At 37.7% G+C, this 17,795-nt stretch overlaps 1 long non-coding RNA gene across 1 annotated transcript in view; it reads right to left on the bottom strand.

Annotated features, from left to right (window-relative positions):
• Nucleotides 1-455: 455 nt before the first annotated feature.
• LOC110364904 (uncharacterized) overlaps nt 456-17,795 on the bottom strand; it is a 36,532-nt gene continuing 19,192 nt past the window's right edge. Inside the window, exons 5-6 of the long non-coding RNA XR_002423999.2 lie at nt 15,409-15,520; nt 456-1,071 (exon numbers count right to left, since the gene is read on the bottom strand). This is a non-coding gene — a long non-coding RNA (uncharacterized LOC110364904). The remainder of the gene's footprint in view (nt 1,072-15,408; nt 15,521-17,795) is intronic.

Here is a 17,795-nt window from a genome sequence, read left to right as displayed (position 1 = left end):
TGCTTATTTACCACCTAATTCAAAAACCCCAGCAATTTGCTATGCATTTCTTAACAGTTTTATAGAACAATGTGGGGGTTTTGTAACACAAAGACTGAAAGTATGTGAAACATAGCACAAGTCATTGTTAAAGCTCCCTCACTTGGAAATAACCTGACTTATAACAAACTTTAAACAAATATTAAACATTTGGAATCTGGCAACCCATTGGCAGGGCATGTTCTAGATTGATACAGTTCAAAACAATAATAATGTTGTCATATCTGTGACAAGCTTTGTGGGAAGAATTGATCAATTTATCAACAGATCAGTTGAGAAAATATTTTTTTTTTCAAGTTCAATATAATTTCCTCCAACTTTGTCACTCAGTTCAGGAAAAGATATAGCCATTGCTTGCAAAGCTTGTGGCAGGTTTGGTGGTGGTGGTGTTTGTGGTTTTCTTTGACCTGTTTTCTTTTAAATCATGCTTTTACAGAGATGTGACAAGCAAAGCTTCCATATAGTAGTAGTTACGGGATGCCATAATAATTTGTGCATTCCAGACTAATGACTCTCCGTCTCTCTTATTTAGTGTAATGCCTCTCTTTTATCATGCTATGTGTTGCTGCTGCTTAGAAAAATTAATTCACTGTAACATCTCATCCAAAAAGACATTTTCAGTAAGGAATACCTACTCCCTGCACATAGTCACTGTAAAGTCAATGGGATGTTTTTAGACTGTTAAAGATCTTTCACTACTAAAGTAATTTATTAGTATATAGTCTATAATAGTTTCTTCAAGACATTAAAGAGAAGAAAAAACTTTTAGTGACTGTACCATTTGTATGTTGCTCTACTGTATGCTTTTATCTGGAGAACAATTCATTCGAGGTAAACTGTATACTCATTTAAGAGAAGAGAACTGATGTCCCTTTTTTGCTAACTAAATCATTAAAATGTCTGAGAAAATTTTACCACAGAAACATTGCAGAGAGAAGAAACCTGTGTGTGGACCAATACTGAAATAATACTGGAGACTGACCTTCCTGATGTTCTCTGTCTTCATCTATCTCTTTGTGCAGTGTAGACTGCCTAGGAAGAAAGAGCTGATTAGTTTGTCATAGGAATTATATGATTGAGTAGTATTTTGCGAGAATTAATTCATCTGGATTAAAAAGGGTGGGTTAGACTACTGAACTCCAGATCTCCCTGTGAGTCCATACTATATTGGACAAGTAGCATTGAACGGAGAACTTTATCAAAGTAAAGGGATTTGGATGGCTAAAAAAATTAAAGTATCATAATATTGGGAATAACTAAGTGCTTTAATCAAAATGTAAAAAACAAACAAACAAACAAAAAAACATAGCATTCCCAGATCAGTATCTATTCTAGAATTTCTAGTCTAAAGTAGTAAAAAAATGTGAAATTCTTGTATTATTGTAGAAATGCTGAAATGTCCAATGGAAATAGAAATTTCAGGCTGTCTTAGGGGCCTTAGTGTTTGTGCTTGACAGATGGAAACTGTACTGAAAGTTCCACAAGATAGATGCTATTTGCAGCCTAAGGTTGATTGCATGTACAAGCTCAAATACAGTTTTGTGATTAAGATATTTTTCTGAAAGAAAGCCAGGTACCATAGATTACACTTGACTTGCTCTAGATGGTCTAGTTACTATATAAACAAAAGACAAAAGAAGGTTTTCTATCTCCTATGCAAAATTTTTTCCAAATAATTTCTGCTTAAGACTCTGCCTTTTGCCTTCATTAGAAATTTAATCTATTATGAAAAATAGGTTTACTTGCTAACTCCTTAGACGCTGCTATAACACAGCTATCACAGTCTGAGGTGTAGCTCTTCGTTCCATCTTCTGTGCAAATTCGAAACAACCAATAGATTAAATATGCAGCCACACCAGCAATTGAAAGATGATGGTCAATCAGTTTTCTGAATTGTGCCTGCTGTATGTTTGTGACCTGTCTGCTCAGAAGCCACCTGACTTAATGTCACCGTAGCCCTTATCCTCAACCCAAAACTGCCCATAGTACCACCTCTGATAAGACAACAGGAAAAGTATCTGGTAAGAAGTCCACTTTTTTGTTGGTGGGTGGATATTAGCTAAGTGACAGAAAGTACACAGCTTCATATTCTTTTACAAAATATTGACAAATAAGGTCAGAAACTGTTGGTCAACTATAGCATCAATTGGTCTGTGCTTTAGTGAAGGAAGAGGAAAACTTGTGAGGCATTTCATTTACTTGTAAAGCAGGTCTGTGTAGGTGCTTCATGCCTTTTCCTTACTTTATAAGTGCTTCTTTTTGTTGAAAACCAGATTTCACCTAATAATGAAAGCTGTGCAAGGTGGCCTGACCATAGTCAGCCTTGGTCAGCTTTCATTGCAATAATCATTGCAAGACAGATTTGCCAACCCCTGTAAACTTGTCAAAACTCAGACAACCAAAGAACAACAACTTACCAAAAATATTTAAAATATATATATATATTTTTATGTACATACATACATACATATATTTTAGGTACTCTACAAAGCCAATAACAAACACATGAAAGTTAAACCAAATTTGTGTGACAGGGTGACCTGCACACATCATGAAGAGAGGAAAGTCCTTCAATATTTTTCCTTATGCACGTAGTGTACAACTTTTTACTCTATAGTAGCTATGTCATACCTAGTAATTCAACCACAGTTTACTCTACAATTACACTAGAACAAATCCTACTTCAAATTCATGTGCATTGGCTCTCACTGAGTCTGAACATTGAAAATGTCCTGAAGAACCACAGGCTTCCAAAGAAAATGAGATGCGCGACTCCTCCAAAAAGCAGGTCACCTCTTCAAATACCTAAACATGGCTATATCTCTCTGTTTCTCAGTATCTGTCTCAAAATATATATAGCTGTCACTTAAAAGATATTTTCAGATGAAAAAGAATACTATTTGAAACCAAGTTCCATAGTTGAGTTAATGTGGAATATGTTAAACATCAATATTCACTGAGTTTCTCTGCCAAAAATCACACTCTGAAACAGGTGTTTAGCAATAGGGCTATGATATTTTTCATGAAAATGGTGTTTCAGAGGCACAAGTTACTGTATTCCTTAAAATGATGTTTCAGAACTTCAACATTTCCTACTTTCTGTGGGTAAAAAAATTCTCATTCTCGTTTTGTGGTTTCGGGAACTAGTCTTAAGGAAAATAGGGAGCATATTCCCTAATCAAGGTCATAGCAAAAAGTTTGTGAAAAGGACTTGAGAATATCAGTTTCCAGCTTTCTAGCAAGTTTCCATACTTCTCCTAACATGAATATTCCACTTATTCCTTTACAACATTATCAAAAAGAAGTGTTAAGATCATCACTGATATGAAGATTCAGAAAATTCTTGGGTTTACTCAATATACAGAGATAGTGGGTAATTTTTTTTCTGGTATGAGAGAAAGAAGAAATTTTAACTCTCTATATTAAGAGGACATAATGCTATATATAATAATATAAAGGTATTGTCAAGTAAATATTAGGCCTTAACTGCAGAAGCAGCTTGTACAGTTCCTCAATATTGTAATTGCCAGCTTTATTTTCTTATGCTGGAGCAAAAGACTGCATCTTTGGGAAATTTATAATTTGCACTATTTATTGAGACAGTTCCAATTCCTTTTTTATTTGTTTTCCAAAAGTACTTATTTTTTACCTCTGCTGACCAGTGCAAAAATCAAGCCCACTCATGTTTATAAAATACCACATTATTGTTAGATATCAAATCCAAATGCAAGCACTGCAGCTTCTAACAGATAGGAGTTTGATGGAATTTGTCTGCAGATTGCAGGTGTCCAGATTGTCTCGGCACCTACTCTGGTAATAGCTCCTGACACTGAAGACTGAAAGAGCTGAACATCTTATAAAATTTTCTGAAGATTTGATATTCTGACAAGAATGTAAAAATACCTCTCTTGCCTTTCGTTTTCAGGTTTATTATGAGCTTGATAATTATAAACTCGAAGGAAATTCAGGCAGTTGCTTATTAACATTTAAGTTAGTGACCTGCTGCATAGGTTGAACAAGAGATGAGGGATAGCGTTGCTTCAATTTTTTTTTTTTTAAGAGCACCCTGATCTAATGTTTTATCTAGTGTGCTAATAGGACACTAAATGATACAGAAGGCTGAAGTTACTCTAGCAAACACAAGTGACTGATCCTTCGTAGTACTTCAGCAATGTAACCAGCTACCTAGTGCTTCCTGGTCTTACATAAAACTTTTTGTCAATAAACCTCAAAGACTTCATTAAGGAGGTAAAAGTTAGTATCCCTGTGCTGTTGGTTAGTAGCAGGTCTGGGAGTACAACCAAGATGCCCCGAACTGCAGAGCAGTGCCCTGCCCCTTGGTAACTCTGCCTCCAAAACACACTGGCCCTGGCTGGGATAACAGGGGTGACAGATGCACCACTGCTATTTACAGGGAGGGAAGGGGGACAGATGTCCTTCCTGCAGAATTCCTTCCACTAAGCTCCATTACTGCGGCATGATATGAGAAAGGAAGGGTGAATTTCTCTTTCATTGCTTAGCTGAAAGCAATTGCTCTTCTGACTATGTTAAAAAATAATTTTTCTTCTTAAAGATTCATAACCCTAAGAGGAAGTTGCTGTGAATGCGATTTTTTTGCTCTCCATAAACAGCACACAAAAGGCTTCTGAGTAAAACAGGGCTTGAGATTTGGTCAAGGTCAATAAGGTATGTACTGTACCCTAACTTTTTTCTTTAACAGATACATTGTTCTATTAGATGGAAATAGTACCAGAGCAATTCACCACCTCCTGGCTTTTCTATCTATGTGTGAGCATCTCTGAGAAGTGGGATTAGAGAAAAACCTGCAGGCATATTAATAAATAAACTTCACATGCTGTTAGATATTAAGTAAACATACCGTTAAATATTTCTCTAGGGGGTTGTGATCTCATAACCCATGGACTTCTAATTTGGTTACCTGTGACACGTGGTTCTTACCCCCAGGGTTTCACAATGATTTAATTCTAAAATGCTTTTTAAAGTTTAACATACTAAGATAAAATAAAATAATCAAATGTATGTTCTTAAAAAAAATGGGCTCACTTTGCTTCATAGATAACATGAAGTGCTACTATATTAAAAAAAAAATATATATATATATGCATATATATATATATATATATATACACAACAGGAGAGGAGTGGTCAGAGGCACACACGTGGGCCTAATGTAAACTGAGATCACAGAACCCATTCTGGAACAAGGATCTGTCTCTATATCAGGCAAGATACCTCTCCCAGCAACACTACGTCCTCTGTCAATACAGCAAAATGAGTTTCAGTTTAGGAAATCATGAGTTTGTTTCTATATGTATATCACATATAGAGATGTGATTTCAGATAATGAAAATGTATTTGTAGAGTTTTTGGGGGTGTATTTTTTTTGCCCCTTTAAGATAAAGCATGCCTGCTTGATGGATTAGACTGGATATTATCCAGATTACAACTTCCCATATTGGGCAATGATCAGGAGCTCTCATGATTTCAGATTTTTATTCAGCATGACAAGAGGCTGTGTGGAATCACAGGAAATGTAATTCATCTAAACTGCCAGGGGAAACTGAACATGAGACATCCAACTCACAAATAATTACTGAACTCTGACAATGCTGGCAACTCCAAATTTTCTAAGTTTGGTTGAGTTTTCCACTCAAAGAGTTTCTCTGAAAAGCAGTTGGATAGTAGTGATTTCCCTATTTTGATCAATTTTGTTTCAAATTTCCAAATTCCTTTTCTCAGTCCCCAGAAGTTTCTTTCTCCAACAGAGCAGAAAAGGATTGCAAATGTTCTTTACCTTAAGTGCAATAAAAATATGGGCAAAAAATGAAGCCTATACATTTGCCTCAGCTTTCAGTTAAGTTAATGACTGTAGAATTAACTGCAGAATGTTTGGAAATAAAGTTAAGTCAGAGGGAACTGATTTAGTAAGCCCATTGCCTTCATATAACAAAAAGAAGGATCATTGATATCTATGCCTGAAAATAAAAACAACAAAACAATGGGAGTATCAAAATTATAGAATTGGTAGTAAGAATCTTTAACAGTGTTTTACAATCAGGAGCAGAGCTCAAGAACAGTAAATATTCACAGGAAAATAACCTTTATAACTACAGAGCTACGAGCCTCTCATACTAAAAAAAAAAAAAACAGCATGAGAAAAACATTTTGAAAAAGACTTTAAAACAGGATTCTCAATGAGAGACCATCTCCTTTACCTCCTCAAAATGGATTTTTAAACTGCTCTCAGACTAAATCTCAGCTAAAAGTCATCATACCAAATAAGTATTCAGTTTCATTTGAAAGAAAAAAAAAAAAATAAAAAAGCCAGTGCATTTTGTCTCAAAGTACTTGATTTTTAGATATTTCATAATGTAATTGAAGAAAGTAAGAAATTTTTCATTCTTAATATTTAATTTACTTTTGCTCCTTTTTTTATGTAGGAAGTTGGTCAATGCCCAGCATCTCAGGAATAAAGATTTCTTTGACTTGAAAGACACTTTTAGAAGGAAAAACTTCAATACAAGCCTTTAGACCACTTTTTTGGACACTGTAATACAGCCTGTATTCATTTTTTCTACAAAATTAAGGCGACGCTCAGTGCTATAAAATGTATGTGCACCAAGAATCATAATTTTATGCTTTTTAATTCCACTTTGGTGAGGCAAAGTAACTATTATCACAGTTTTTCAAATTGAAAGCTGAGAAAACATCACACAAGACAGTCCAGGGATAGAAGCCAGATAGCCTGATTAACCCAGTGAATTAAACAAAAGGCTCTCCTGCTCCTAGGGAGAGCATACAGCTATCTCAGGACGATAGACCTTTCAATATCAGATGGATTAAAATTTGTATATTTGTGAAGCCACATTTTTTTCAAATTTCAGGATTCAGAAAGTAAGAGACTGCAAACACTTGACATGTTACATTTAGTTCTCTAGCTTTTTGTCTTTTTTTTTTTCCTCCTCTTTTTTACCTAGAGCTCCAATAATCGTCTAACTTTGTTTCTGAATTTCCTATTTCTCAAGATAGTCTTCCTAAGATGGGAGAATCATGTCATATATATCAGTAGTTTGTTATTTCCTACCTCAGTCTTGTAAGATGAGTTAAAAATTTCCTTGAAAAAAGAAATAGATGAGATATAAATGTATACATGACAGAATCAATTTTTCTTTTAGCTAAAGGGCATAATATACAGCAGTGTGTCTCCTGCTGCTGAAAGGAAATTATTGGAACATCATTCTACTGCCCTATGAATGGGTACTATCAAAGAGCTTAAAGAAAAGGACAGTTACTAGGGGGAGAGAGAGAGAGAACAGGAGAAAAGTTTAATTGCTTGACTTACCCCTATACTTCCCTACACAAGAAATCTGGTGTCTAGAAAGCACATGTAATCCATGCAGACTCCTACATCCTTGACCCCAACAGGAAAACAGAGCTGTGCTTATGGAAAATTTGGCTGCAAAACATTTCCTGCTCTTCCTGGCAAGCTGGCTGTACTTCAGATTTGAAAGAGAGGCAGGGGGTACTCCACAGTTATCTCCACCTGTTATTTGTGAGGTGCAGCCTAAGTGTTCCTGAGCCCCAGTTCCTCCCAGCCTGGGAGCTGGCAGTTGAAGAGTGGCTTCTTTTCCACCACACACCTCATTTGCAAGAGCTGTCTGCACCAAGACCTGGGCAACACCCTCAGCTCCCAGGGCTGTGCAACACTAACTAGACTGTGGTCAAATAAACATTTTCATTGATGCCACACAAGAGCACACTCCTATTTCACTCTACCTCTGTATTAGCTCTGGTGCTGACAAGACAGAAAAACACTGAAGACTTTGTTTTGTACCATGTAGCAGCTGCGTGTCTCTACACACACAGAGGAAGAAAATGTTTTGAGCTGGATGATCTTACTTTTATACAGCCTCTTGAAGTGCAAACGTGCACTGGAAAGGCTTTGAGGAGGACACCAGAAGAAAGAGAAAGAAGAAAAGTAGAAATGTCCATTTTGCTAACAGCATTAAAAATACTATATTAATTAACTAAATTGCTACAGTTCCAAATGGCACTATGTTGTGATCATTGTAGAGACTTGAGAGGTTTTCTGTATTGGGCATTTTCCCCTCAGGTATGTGACACTGTGTCATTTTGTGCATATTGATGTAAAGCATATTGTATTTGCTTCAATATATTTACAACTATCAATATAAAGACTTATAAACCTCTAGTAGCTGAAGATAACTGCAGGATATTTCCATATTAAAATATATCTAGACAGTAAGACATAATAAGAATTACCTAGACAGTTAAGCCTGCAAACAAGAGGGTGTTCTCAAATTGTCAAAAATTAAACTGCATGCATCAGAGTGTAGTGTTAACTGACAGCAGAGCTTCAGAGGCAGCATAACCGGAAATAAACTATATAATGTGAAAAAAAAAATTCTAGGCAGAAAAAAATTAGACAGAGACCACTAACAGCTCATTCTGTGTAGTAGAAGGCACCTCTAAGATATAGAGGTCTCAACCAAGTGGACACTGTGGCTAAAATAATGGCTGACAATCAGATAGCACATTCTACATCACAGTTGTTGTTTAAACACTGCATCATCACTCCAAGCCACCATACAGATACAGGCTACCTTCTCTATAAAGAATATAAAGGAAAATAAGTTTAAAAGTAAAATAGATACCTTTAATTCAATTATTTATTTTGTTTCCTATAATAAAGAATGAGGAAAAAGAGATTATATTAATAATTTTGTTTACTCTGTTTTTATTCTCAAACAGCTTGAGAACAACTTCCCTGACACTGAGAAGTGGAATTGAAGAAAGCGGTGCTGAGCTCTTCTCCCAGGTATCCAGTGATAGGATGCTGGGAATGGTTCAAAGCTATGCTAGGGAAGGTTTAGGCTTGATGTTATGAACCATTTCTCTACCAAGAGGGTGATTCGACACTGGAACAGCTTCCTAGAGAGGTGGTCAATGCCCCAAGTCTGTCAGTGTTTAAGAGGCATTTGGACAATATCCTTTTAATTTGCTTTAACTTTTGGTGAGCTCTGAATTGGTCAGGCAGTTGGAACATGTGATCATTGTTGGTTCTATTTTAATAAGTGCTCTAATTCCTTCCCTCATGCTTTTGTGATCAGGTTGAATACAAACTCAACCGGAGGAGTGTTAGTTAGAAGAGGAAGAGGGAAAAGGTCAAGAAGTATAATTACATGGAAAACTATCAATCCTCTATTTTTTTTTTGTCTGTCACATTTTCTAATCCTTTCCAATAAACAGTGCAGGTAAACTCATATTTCAACTGGTTTTAGTAGAAATTTTGTGGAGGCTTTATTCAGAGCACACTTTGTTCTTCTATCATTCAAGGAATGACAAAGAAGAAATACTGATATTGACAGCCTATTTTAAAGGGAATTTAACCATAACACTTTTCAGTAAACTTCCATTCCTACAAGACATAAAAAGAAAAAAAATCCTGGTGACACCACATCAAAACTAAAACCCATCACTATACTAATGAATTTCAAAGCCAAACTAAACTTTGTACTTTCTGGTCATCTAGAACAAGCAGGTCTACGAATGGTCCATTTTTAGTATTGTGCTTCTTCCAGAGTTTTTCCAGAGACAATTCATTAGAAATAAAATTTAATAAATCTCCAAAGCTGTACTTTCTTGACAACTTATAGTAGCAGGGCTTCTCATCTGATTGGAAATTTTGAGAGAATCACCAAATTCATTAAAGCAATTTACTGTATAGTGGTAAATGGCTAAGATAGATCCCTACTACTGAGAAGAACAATAATTAAATCAATTGTAGAATGAAACTGAACTTTTTAGGTGACTTAAAAAGCCTGGAAAACAAGCCTCACACTCTACAAGACTAGATTTTGTTCATTGAGAAGCAAACACGTTTGTTTTTTATGGGAAGGCACGTAGCCAGCAGGTCCAGCAGTGATGACCAGCCTAAATCTCTCAAAACCTACTACACATTTTCCCAACTGAAAGTGCAAATTTCTTTGCTGTTGTTGAATTATATATTAGAAATGGAGCTCAGCAGGTAATCACCTGTAGTATCAGCAAATATCCAGTGCAACTAGAGTGAGATGACCCTCAAAAAAATCAAAACACAGGCTTCAGAATTAGGTTCCCCTCCTGGCACTTGCATGTACAGGTTGATTTAATGACTCAAATAACAAATAACTGCAATATAATGAAAACATAAAGGAAAGACTAGTACCCAGCTTTCAAAATAAACACATCTTAGCTTTATGTTATTGTTTGTTTGTTTGTTTTTTCTGATACCTTTTATCTATTACTTAACCCTGAACCATTTCTTCGATATCACACACAAAATAGGAGAGGCCAATTAAACAATTATTTACTTAGTATCCCATTTAAGTTTTACTAGATGCCTTCAGAGACCTCAAGGTTGGTGTTAACATACAGCTGATGGCATTTTTATTTTTTTTTTACTTCAGTCAAATTCTGAGATTAATCTTGGACATCTTGGACAACATAAAAAACTCCAGCTTTTTGTTCCATAACGTCCATTTTACGCTAAGCACTTGAAGGTGAAAAGAACATACATGTGCTACAATGAGATTATAGTATGCAGAGATTTTTTTTACATAGATAGAGACCAGCATAAGGTTATTAAAAACAAACAGACAAACAAAAAACCAAACAAAACACAAAACAAAAAAACCCCACCACATATAATCCAAAGATAGATGGATTTAAATGAGAAAACAATGTGTCACTATTGAAGGAACAAAGGAGATGATAAATGAAGAACAGGTGAGGCTAACCATTACAATGGGTGAATTATAACATGTGTTGAGCAACTTTTGCAGTGACATGAAATTAAGTTATGATCCAATGACCATGATCATTAGCAGGCTAGGAAGTTTTATTTAGCCACTGCATTTTGACTGAATTAGAAGGGGATAATACAGGTTTAAGAGGGGTCAAGAAGAAAGGCAACGCAGTAAATAAATGTTTAAAACCTGGAAAACTGAAACTGAGAGGGTATTTCCAAGGGGCTTAGGAGGAAGCAGCAACAAGATTTGCAAACAGTAGGGTAGCACGCATAGCTCTCTGTCTCTTTCCATGCAACGTTGACATCTGCTGCTCTCCAATGGAATGGAGAAGGAAAAAGAGGAGGATGCCTGGAAAGAAGAGAAATTTGTTCCAAACTTACCCCACCCTTTGGAGGGCAACTGCCATCCAGGGTTCTGAAAGCCTAATGAACTAGAGATTTTCATTGCCTAAAGCAGAGTAGTGGGACAAGGTACATGTCCCTGGACACACTTGCAACAAATAATTCCTTGGCAGTAGGATTCAAATTCAGTTTTGAAGTACAGAATATTTTAAAACCTCGTTCAAGCCAAGGCATGCTACATCTGCAATAAGAGTTTGAGTTTCATCAAGCTTGATGGTATTATGCATGCTCTGACTCCTCCTTCCCCAGCAAGATGTCCTCTGTTAAAGGCCTCAACTTCTACCCCAAAGGAGAAAAAGTAATAATATTTAATCTTGAAACTCTTTGTTATAGCCATCGCATAGCAAATTTCTGTAAAAAATCAACTCTGCTACCCTTTGGAAGACAGCCAGTTGAGCTGCATGTGATTATGTGTGTTTTATATAGGCAGCACTAAAGATGCAGTAGAAAGGCAGCCAAGTAGAAAGAGACTCCATCCACAGCCCTGCTGAAAGGGAGTGAGGGCAAAAGAACAAAAGAGTATAGTGTAACCCTGGCTAATTGTTGCATGAGTCAGCTCTTTTTGAAAGCTCAGGTGAGCCTTCTTGTCTGCTTAATGTAAATAACTTAATCAAACAAGATTTGCTGAGTCAGGATAATAATGAAAATAAACAGATAAATAAATCAGTTTTCCATAAAGAGGCAAGTCAACTAAATTTTTGCCTTTGATGGAATCCAAAAATTTTGCTGAAGTGTGACTTTCACTGTGTTAAATCACATATAACTCTGCCTAATTTTGTCTCACAATCAAAAGAAAAAAATATTGCCTTAATCCTAGCAAAGAACTTCGCTTTACCTTTTTTCCAAAATATGTTTCTAGCTTAGCATATTCTTATGAGAATTTTGAGTTTCAACAGAATGGCTTTTTTTCTGACCAATACACAGACATACATATATCAGAAGACATATTACAAAGCTACCACTTTCAATCAATAATACTGAAAAAAGTCCATGTATATATAGCCCATAGGTTTGACTAAACTCATCACTACTATACCACTTATATCTGCTGACATTAAAATCATAGCATAATTTCATTTGGAAGAGACTCTCAGAATCATTGAGTCCTAACTCTAGCACTAAACCATGTCCCTAAGCACCTCATCTAAATGCCTTTTAATGACCTCCAGGCATGTTGACTTCACCACTTTCCTGGGCAGCCTGTTCCACCCGTTCACAATCCTTTCCATTAAGAATGTTTTCCTCATATCCAATCTAAACCTCCCCTGGTGTAACTTGAGGCCATTTCATCTTGCCCTATCACTTGCTACTTGGGAGAAGAGACCAACACCCTCCATGCTACAACCTCCTTTCAGGAAGTTGTAGACAGCAATGAGGTCTCCCCTCAGCCTCCTTTTCTCCAGGCTAAACAGCCCCACTTCCCTCAGCTGCTCCTCATCAGACTTGTGCTCCAGGCCCCTCACCAGCTTTGTCACCCTCCTCTGCACTCCCTCTAGTACTTCAATATCCTTCTTATGATGAGGGGCCCAAAACTGAACACAGGATTCAAGGTGGGGCCTCACCAGTGCTGAATACAGGGGAACAATCACTTCTCTAGTCCTGATGGCCACACTATTACTGATACAAGGCAGGATGCTGTTGGCCTTCTTGGCCACCTGGGCACTGCTCCCTGTCTTCTGGCTCAGGGGACTGGGTACCTGGAACACAACTGTTCTGACTACTAAAGACTGAGACAAAGAAGGCATTTAGTACCTCACCCTTCCCCTCATCTTCTATCACTATGGTTCCCTGGGCACCCATCAGGGGCTGGAGATTCTCCTTAGCCCTCCTCTGGTTGTTAATATATTTCTAGAAACATTTCTTGTTGCCTTCCACAGCAATGGCCAGGCTCAGCTCTAGTTGGGCTTTGACCCTTCTAATTTTCTTCCTGCATACCCTCACAGAATTCTTGTATTCCTCTTCAGTAGCTCCTGCTCCTTCCAAAGGTTATAAATTCTCTTTTTATTCCTAAGTTCTAGCTACAGGTCTCTATTCAGCCAGGTAGGCCTTCTTCCCCATCGGCAGTCTTCCAGCCCGCTCCTGCACCTCTACAATCACCTTCTTGAAGAGACACCACCATTCCTGGACTCCCTTTGTCCTTCAGAACTGCCTCCCGAGGGACTCTGCCAGCCAGCCTTCTGAACAGGTCAAAGTCTGCCCGTCAGAAGTCCAAAGTGGAAGTTCTGCTGACCACATTTCTAACTTCTTTAAGGATAGTAAACTCAATCATTTAATGCTCACTATGCCCAAGGCAGCCTCCAACCAACACGTTGCCCATGAGTCCTCCTCTATTTTACAAACAACAGATCCAGTTCGGCTCCTTTACTGGTAGGCTCAACAACCAGCTGTGTCAGGAAGTTGTCCTCCATGCACTGCAGAAGCCTCCTAGACAGTTTCCTTTCTGCTGTCTTGTATTTCTAGGAGACTCCTGGTAGGTTGAAGTTCACCATAAGAACAAGGGCTGGCGATTGGGAGACTTCTCCCAGCTGCCTGAAAAATATTTCATCTGCCTCTTCATCCTGGTTGGGTGGTCTGTAACAGAGGCCCACCAGGATGTCTGCCTTGTTGCCCTTCCCCTTGGTTCTCACCTATAGACGCTCAACCCTATCATCACCTTCATCAAGTTCCAGACAATCAAAACACTCCCTAACACACATGGCTACCCCACCTCCTCTCCTTCCTCACCTATCTCTTCTCAAGTGTTTATAGCCATCCATTGCAACACTCCAGTTCTGAGAGTCATCCCACCATGTTTCTGAGATGGCAATTAAATAGTAGTTTTTGTGCCTCACAATGGCTTCCAGCTCCTCCTGTTTTTTGCCCATGCTGCATGTATTTGTATAAATGCACTTCAGCTGGGCCATGGATTCCACTGGGATGGCAGACTGAAGGGCCTCACCAGCACCATACCTGGTTTCCTCCCCTTCACCCTTCAAATCTGGTTTAAAGCCTTCTCAATGAGTCCTGCCAACTCCTGCCCAAGGATCCTTTTCCCCTTTTGAAACAGGTGCACCCCATTTATCGCTAGCAGGCCAGGTGCCATGTAAGCTGACCTATGATCAAAAAAAACCCAAATTCTGCCAGTGACACCAGTCCCACAGACAGGTATTGATCTGTTTGGTCTACTTCTTATTTGGAAGGAACAAGAATTTTGAAAGACTTAGTTGAGCAACCTCCTACTTAAAACTCAACCTAACATTTTATGTCCATGCCAGTAAATCCCAGGAAAAGTTTTCCTCTCACAGCTATGTTGGTCTGAAGAATGGACAGGCAGAACTGTGAGGATGGGCCATTCCTGTGATTTCAGAGGTCATTTGTACTCTTTATCTTTCTAGGACTCATTCAAGCCCAACTTAAGCTTAGCATCTCCAAACTGTTGTATATGGTGAGTGAAGTGTGGGAAATTTTGGCTGGACTGCTGTTGTACAGGTGTCCACATCACAAAACTTATCTGTGCAGGCAAAGATGGAAGAGGTGCCAGTGGCTGTGTTGTCCTTCAGAGGTCCCTCCAGAAGAGGATTGAGACACCAGGCTGTAAGACAAAACCTATTCTGACACTGCCTGTTCTGTGGATAGAGGGCTCCAGAGTTGTCAATACAGCACTTTTGTTACCACTCAATTCAGTGCAAAATAAATGAGGATATTTTCCTCTTGCAGCATGTATTAAATCCCATTAGCATTAATGAGAGCTACACGTGAGTTTGACAGGGAGCATATACAAAGTGCAGAGCAGACAGTTTCCAAATTCTCAGCCTTCCCTTATATCTTTCAGCCACCTTTCCTCTGTGAAAGCCTTACTGCACAAAGTCCAAAATAAAAATAGTAAATCAAATTACTGCATGTACAGTATGTTAAGATGATGGGTTGGGGTGTGGAGGGAGGAATCCAAGGGACTAATGTACAAATAATTACTGTGCTTGCATTTAGTGAAGTGCTACCAGTTAAACTCCCAGACAGCAGTAATATAGTAGGAAAGCTTTGAGTTGGCTGAGCAACTTTTCACAGCACACTGGTAAAATAATAAATGGTGTTATGACCGATAACATTCAATAATTTCTCTGATATATTGCTATGGCCATTTTTTTTACAGTACAAACCTCATATTTCTCTGTCATATTAGTAATTTCCATATTGCATTTCAGGCCCTGTCTCAGAGTTAGGAGGGAAAAGTACACCACAGCAGTAACAAAAGGAAGCCGGCTGTTCTTTCTGAAAAAAAAAAAAAAAAAAAAAAAAGAGAGAGACACATAAAGAAGGAAATGTCAGGAGATTTTTTTTTTTTTTTAAACTTTCACAATACACCAACTTATGCCTACAGAAAAAAAAAAAAAAGAAAAAGACAGCAGCTGCTACAACACTGCTTCATTACAGACCCAGCAAAGTAAAAGCCGTGGATCCATTTTGTCTTTTTCTTCCTTGATGATATCACTAAAACATTAATGGAATGCTTACACTTCATTGGTACAGTATGAATTTATCTACAGTGCGTTATTTATTGGTTTGAGTACAGATATGCTATTTTTGTGCATGAGAACATGCGGAAAACGGGTCTTGTAAAGAAAATATTTTTCTTATTAACCAAAAACTGAAAAAAAAAAAAAAAAAAAGTTTAGTACAAAATAAAACAATATTGATATTCATGTCAGTTCATGAGAATGAGTGAGAAATAAATTTGGAACTTAACTCTTACAAAAACTTTTTTGACTTGGCCTCAAATTACCCATGCAGTCTCTATTAAAGCTGGTAGTACAAGATGTACTATTGTTGTTACGGCTGGCAGTTCATGTTAAATCATATCACTCAAAAAGAAAAATAGCTGTATTAGCTGTATTTTAAGGGACACCTACCTTTGGAAAGAATTATTACACAGAACCATAAGATGCAATTGTGCTCATTTGATTGCAAAACTGCAAACATTTTACTGATTATTATCCACTTAGAATTTTATTTATCAACATATAAAAATACGTATCAAGTAGAGGGTAGGATAACTCCACAATATTATTAAGTATGATTTTTAGCATCTAGAAATACACATTTTTAAACAACAAGGAATCATGACCATATACTGTTGAAAAGTCCATGTGAAAAGAAACTGTTACAGGCACCAGATAGCAGCAGTCTGAAATTTTATTCTGAACTTGGCAACCAGGTTCCCAATTATAATTCCCTAAGTCCCTCCACTCATCAGTACCATTTGTTTTTCAAGCACAGGGAATGATCACATTCGGCATCCCTTTACACATCCAAGAAGCAGCATAAACTTTAAACACTAGCCAAGGTTCTGCCCTGATGTTGTACTATGAACAAAGTAGAGAAAGAGGAGCAGGAGCCAAAACTAAATCAGTCCTTGCATCCAGCTGATAGCAAAACTGAAGCAAAAGGAGTGGCAGATGAGGAAAGGAACAAAAGAGGAGACGAAGAGGCAAGGCTGGTACAATAATTATGTGTGGAGTTTACAAGCGGGTCCTCAGCAGCATAAACAAGATTAATAGCTCAGATCAGCTTTTCCAGGCTGAAGAAAAGATATGTAAGGCTGGGAGAATAATTCTGGAAACTCTCATGTCTTGCAGAAAAGGACAAAGATTTTCACCACTAACCCTTCCAGTCAAAGTTGTTATTTTATAGGCTCTTCACTGATTTAGCAGATGCAGCAACCCAGCTTCCTAGGGCTCTAGAATATGCAAAAATCCACAGAACTATGGCTATTTTGCTGCCCTACACTGCTTTTTTAGCCTGTGCGTGACAGTTGCTTTGCCCTTAGATGTGCATCTCTGGAGATTATTGACCACATGAGGTCAACACTGAGAGGGACAAGAGCTTAAATATTTTTCAGTGTTTCAAGAATTTCAATCTTCCAGTATGCAGGAGAAATTCAGTGACAGTGAATATCTTATTTGCTATCATATGGCCAGCATCAGTTTTCTAGGTCCTAAGTAAATTACAGGGAAACCTATCTATGTTATTGCCTAAGGAAACGGCAAGAATCAGTGTCAGAGCAGAGCTCAAAATACACAGAAACAAGCCAGTGCATGTAAATGATCACTTCGGAGAGCTAAGTCTAGTGAACGAGATCCTTCGTACTGATGAATAATGACTCAAATGTCATTGCAATGAATTGTGAAAAACACAGGTTGAAAAAGTCACAAAGGATTGATTTATTTATCCAAGGGCTTGTCTATATAAGGGGATTTACTATGAGGCTTTGCTGTAACTGCTTTGTACTAACTGGCCTGTTCAAACTAACAGCTACATTTACTAAGAGTCATATAACGAGATGGTGTGAAGAAGGGAGAGAAAGAAGGAGGATGCTCTCTCACATATGAGCATGGCTACACAGTAACTTACTCTCCTCTGTGTTACTGCCTGCCTAAGGCATTTCTGGAATTGGTGGCATAACCACAAAAGTTAAGGAAAACCAATTACGTTTTGCATCTAGGCATCAGCATCCACAGATCCTCATCATCTTCCTTGCCATTACTCA

The sequence above is a fragment of the Columba livia genome, chromosome 1, assembly GCF_036013475.1.
Source record: "Columba livia isolate bColLiv1 breed racing homer chromosome 1, bColLiv1.pat.W.v2, whole genome shotgun sequence".
Lineage (NCBI taxonomy): Eukaryota > Metazoa > Chordata > Aves > Columbiformes > Columbidae > Columba > Columba livia.
Note: the sequence above shows the minus strand (reverse complement) of the source record. Positions and strands in the feature narration are given on the sequence as shown.